We start from the raw sequence: 6,092 nt of genomic DNA, 5'->3' as shown, positions 1-6,092 counted from the left end.
CATTATCATGAGAACAGCATGGAAGGAACCGGCCCCATGATTCAATTACCTCCACCTGGTCCAGCCCTTGACACATGGGGATTATGGGGATTACAATTCAAGATGAGATTTGAGTGGGGACACAGAGCCAAACCATATCACCCACCCCTCCCCCAGCCCTGGGCAGCACAGTTCACAGCAACAAAAGTGACTCCTTCCTTCAGCTTGTGGAGGGGAGAGAGAAGAGTAAAAAGGACTTTGTCTTGCATCTTGAATACAAGCTTAGCCACAGTAGGATAGGACACTGGGTAGGGTCATGAATCCCATCCCAGGTCCTAGTCCCAGATAACATTTCTAGACTCACCCTGGTCCAGAAGGGAAACTACTGCCTTGAAGGGAAAAATCCAGTCTTGGAAGTATTCATTTTCTGCTGACTAAAGAGTCCTTGGGCTCTAAATAACCAACAATGATACTCAGGTAGTATGCTGTGAGCCTTGGGTAAGACTCTCAGATGTGTTAGCTTCTGGTATCAGCTCAGCCACGGTAGGGTAGTGCGCTAAGCAGGCTCTTGGGGTCCCCAAGGCCAGGTCTAGATATTTCTGGACATACTTTCAGCCATGGGGAGCCCACTACTCTGAAGGGTGAGTCCCAGGCCTGGTAGTATTCACCACAAGCTGACACAGAGCCCTTGGGTTTTGAGTGAACATTAGCAGTGGCCTAGCAGAAACCCCCATGGGCCAGGGTGGTGGCAGCCACGGGGAGAGGCTCCTCTGCCTGTGTAAAGTGAAGGGAAGAGTGGGAAAGACTTTGTCTTGTGGTTTGAGTGCCAGCTTAGCCACAGTAGAATAGAATACCTGGTAGATGTCTAAGATTTTTGAATCCAATCCCTGGCTTCCAGATAGCATCGCTGGACCCACCTGGGGCCTGGGGGAACTAGCTGCTCTGAAGAGAAGAACACAAACCTGGCTAGCTTCACAACCTGCTTACTGTAGACCCCCTAGGGTCTTGAATGAGCATAGGTGATAGCCAGGTGGTGGTTACAGCAAGACTTGGGGGAGACCCAGTATTGTGCTGGCTTCAGGTCTGACCCTGAGCAGTCCCAGTGATGGTGGCCATAGAAGAGCTTGGATCACCCCATCCCCAGCTCCAGGCGGTTCAGGAGAGAGAGAAAGAGAGAGAGACTGACTTCATCTGTTTGGGAAAATGTTAAGGGAAGAGAACAAGAGTCCCTGCCTAGTAATCCAGGGAATTTTTCGGGATCTTACCAAGAACACAAAGGTGGTACCTCTATGACTCTGTTAAAATCACATTGTTACTGGGCTTGGGACACAAGTCTTCAAATACATGGTATCCAAGCCCTTGGGAACCCACCCCTTGTATCACTGTGGCCTGGATATGAGACATGGAGTCAAAGGAGATTATTTTGGAGTTTTAAGATGTAATAACTGCCCTGCTGGGTTTCAGACTTGCATGAAGTTTATAGCTCCTTTGTTTTGGCCAATTTTTTCCCATTTGGAATGGGTGTATTTAACCAATGGCTGTACCCCCATTGTATCTTGTAACTAACTAACTTGTTTTTTACTTAAGAGGCTCATGGGCAGAAGGGACTTGCCTTATGTCAGATGAGACTTTGGACTGTGGACTTTTGAGTTAGTGCTGAAATGAGTTAAGACTTCAGGGACTGTTGAGAAGGGATGAATATATTTTGCAATGTGAGAAGAACATGAGATTTCACAGGGACCCGGGGTGGAACGATATGGTTTAGATCTGTGTCCCTGCCCAAGTCTCATGTCAAATTTTAATCCCCAATGTTGAAGGAGGGGCCTGGTGGGAGGTGATTGGATTATGGGGGCAGATTTCCCTCTTGCTGTTCTCCTGATAATGAGTGAGTTCTCATGAGATCCGGTTGTTTAAAAGTGTGTAGCTCCTCCCCCTTTGCCCTCTTTATCCTGCTCCAGTCGTGTAGAATGTGCTGCTTCACTTTTGCCTTCCACCATGATTGTAAGTTTCTTGAGGCCTCCCCAGCCATGCTTCCTGTACAGCCTGCAATTAAACCTCTTTTCCTTATAAATTACACAGTGTCAGGTAGTTCTTTATTGCAATGAGAGAAGGGACTAATAGACCTGAAAAGCCTTCCTAAGAAGGACGGGCACAAACAAGCCCAAACTGTAAATACCGCAATAAATACCTAACTCTTTAATGCCCAAAGAGTAGACAATAATGAAAATCCACAAGCATCAAGCCTATCCAGGAAAACATGACCTCACACACACACAAAAAACAAAAAACAAAACACAAAACAAAACTACAATAAAAAACCAAGGTACCAGGGACCAATCCTTGAGAAAGAGAGGTATGTGACCTTTCAAACAGAGAATTCAAAATAGCTGTTTTGAGGAAACTCAATGAAATTCAAGACGACACAGAGAATATTTCAGAATTCTATTAGATAAATTTAACAAAGAGATTGAAATAATTAAAAAGAATCAAGCAGAAATTCAGGAGTTTAAAAATGTAACCGACATACAGAAGAATGACTGAAGAAAGCACCAGTCTCTTAATAGGAGTACTGATCATGCAAAAGAAAGAATTAATGAGCTTAAAGACAGGCCATTTGAAAATACAGTTAGAGGAAACAAAAGAAAAAAAAAAAAACAATGAAACATGCCTGCAAGATAGCCTCAAAAAAGCAAATCTAGGAGTTGTTGGCCTTAAAGAGGAAGCAGAGACAGAGATAGAGGTAGAAAGTTTATTCAAAGGGATAATATTAGAGAATGTCCCAAACCTAGAGAACGATATCAATATTAAAGTACAAGAAGGTTACAGAACACCAAGCGTATTTAACTCAAAAAGGTTACCGAAGTCATTTAATAAACTCCCAAAAGTCAAGGATAAAGAAAGGATCCTAAGGCAGCAGGAGAAAAGAAATACGTAACATACAATCGAACTACAATATATCTGGCAGCAGACTTTTCAGTGCAAACATTACAGGCCAGGAAAGAGGGTTACGACACATCTAAAGTGTTGAAGGAGAAAGACTTTTACCCTAGGATAGTATACCCAGTAAAAATATCTCTCAAGCATGAAGAATCACTAGGTGCTTTCCCAGACAAACAAAAGCTGAGACCTGTCCTATAAGAAATGCTAAACACCACACCTGTCCTACAAGAAATGCGAATGAGAGTTCTTCAATCTGAAAGAAACAGGCATTAATGACCAATAAATCATCTGAAGGTATGGAACTCACTGATAATGGTAAGCACACAGAAAACACGGAATATTGTAACACTGTGGTGTGTAAACTACTCAAGTAAAAAGACTAAATGATAAACCATAAAAAACAATAACTACAATTTTTCAAGACATAGTCAATACAATAAGATATAAACAGAAACAAAAAATTAAAACGGGGACAAAGTATAGAGTTTTTATTAGTTTTCTCTTTGTTGTTTGTTTATGCAATCAGTGTTCAGTTGTCATCAGTTTAAAATAATGGGTTAAAAGAAATTCTTTTCAAGCCTCATGCCAACCTTGAATCTAAAAATATAATGAATACACAAAAAAATAAAAAGCAAGAAACATAACACCAGAGAAAATCACCTTCACTAAAAGGAAATACCGGAAGGAAAAAAGGAAAGGAAGAGAAAACCAGAAAACAACCAGAAAACAACAAAATGGCAGGAGTAAGTCCTTATCAATAATAACATTGAATGTAAGTGGACTAAACTCTCCAATCAAAAGACAGAGTGGCTCAAAGAACATAAAGTATAATAAAAAAGAAAAGAAAAAAGACCCAATGATCTGTTGCTTACAAGAAACACACTTCACCTATAAAGATATACACAGACTGAAAATATTGGGATGGAAAAAGATATCCCATGCCAATAGGAATTTTTTAAAAAAAGAGCAGGAGTAGCTATACTTATATCAGACAACAGATTTTAAGGCAAAAACTGTAAGAAAGTACAAAGAAGGTCATTATATAATAATAAAGGGGTCAATTCAGCAAGAGGACATAACAATTTTAAATATATATGCACTCAATACTGGAACATCACATATACAGAGCTAATATTATAATAGCTAAAGAGAGAGACAGACTTCAATAACAATAATAGCTTGAAACTTCAACACCCCTTTCAGCATTGGACAGGTTTTCTAGACAGAAAATCAACAAAGAAACACTGGACTTAATCTGGACTATGGAACAAGTGAACCTAACAGATATTTACAGAACATTTCATCTAAAGGCTGTGGAATACACATTCTTCTCCTCAACACAAGAATCATTCTCAAGGATAGACCATATGTTAGGTTACAAAGCAAGTCTTAAAACATTAAAAAAATTGAAATAATATCAAATAATATCTGACCACAATGAAATAAAATAGAAATCAATAACAAGAGAAAAATTTAGAAACTATACCAACACATGAAAATTAAACAATATGCTCCTGAACGACCAGTGGGTCAATTAAAACATTTAGAAGGAAATTAAAATGTTTCTTGAAGCAAAGGAAAATGGAAACACAACATACCAAAACCTATGAGATATAGCAAAACCAGTACTAAGTGGGAAATTTATACCTGGTGCCTACATCAAAAAAGAAAAGAAAAAAAACTTCAAGTAAATAATCTAATGCTGCACTTAAAGAACTAGCAAAGCAAGAGCAAACCAAACCCAAAATTAGTAGTAAAAAATAATAAAGATCAGAGTAGAAATAAATGAAATTGAAGAAGTCAATACAAATGATCAAAAGGAAAAGTTGGTTCTTTGAAAAGATAAACAAAACTGACAAACCTTTAGCCAGACTAAAGAAAATGAGAGAGAAGACCCAAATAAATAAAATTGAAGATGAAAACAGAGACATTACAACTGATACTACAGAAATTCAAAGGATTATTAGTGGCTACTATGAGCAATTACATGCCAACACACTGGAAAATCTACAGGAAATGGACAAATTCCTAGACACATAACCTCCCAAGATTAAACATGAACACACTAAGTAACAGAGCAAAGCTGTAATAAAAAGTCTCCCAATACAGAAAAGCCCAGGACTTGATGGCTTCATTGCTGAATTCTATCAAACATTTAAAAAAATAACACCAATGCTATTCAAACTATTTCAAAAAAATAGAGAAGAGAATACTTCCAAACTCATTCAACAAGGCCAGTATTACCAGGATACCAAAACCAGACAAAGACATATTTGCCAGTATTCAACAAGGCCAGTATTGCCCTGATACCAAAACCAGATAAAGACATTTCAATAAAATCACAAGCATTCTTATACACCAGTAACAGACAAACAGCCAAATCATGAATGAACTCCCATTCACAATAGCTTCAAAGAGAATAAAATACCTAGGAATCCAACTTACAAGGGATGTAAAGGACCTCTTCAAGGAGAACAACAAACCACTGCTCAATGAAATAAAAGAGGACACAAACAAATGGAAGAACATACCATGCTCATGGATAGGAAGAATCAATGTGAAAATGGCCATACTGCCCAAGGTAATTTATAGATTCAATGCCATCCCCATCAAGCTACCAATGACTTTCTTCACAGAATTGGAAAAACTGCTTTAAAGTTCATATGGAACCAAAAAAGACCCCACATTGCCAAGACAATCCTAAGCCAAAAGAACAAAGCTGGAGGCATCACGCTGCCTGACTTCAAACTATACTACAAGGCTACAGTAGGCAAAACAGCATGGTACTGGTACCAAAACAGAGATAAAGACCAATGGAACAGAGCAGAGCCCTCAGAAATAATACCACACATCTACAACCATCTCATCTTTGACAAACCTGACAAAAACAAGAAATGGGGAAAGGATTCCCTATTTAATAAATGGCGCTGGGAAAACTGGCTAGCCATATGTGGAAAGCTGAAACTGGATCCCTTCCTTACACCTTATACAAAAATTAATTCAAGATGGATTAAAGACTTAAATGTTAGACCTAAAACCATAAAAACCCTAGAAGAAAACCTAGGCAATACCATTCAGGACATAGGCATGGGCAAGGACTTCATGTCTAAAACACCAAAAGCAATGGCAACAAAAGCCAAAATTGACAAATGGGATCTAATTAAACTAAAGAG

Source organism: Rhinopithecus bieti, unplaced genomic scaffold (genome assembly GCF_001698545.2).
Source record: "Rhinopithecus bieti isolate Rb0 unplaced genomic scaffold, ASM169854v2 scaffold_5478, whole genome shotgun sequence".
In the NCBI taxonomy this organism is placed as follows: Eukaryota; Metazoa; Chordata; class Mammalia; order Primates; family Cercopithecidae; genus Rhinopithecus; species Rhinopithecus bieti.
Note: the sequence above shows the minus strand (reverse complement) of the source record.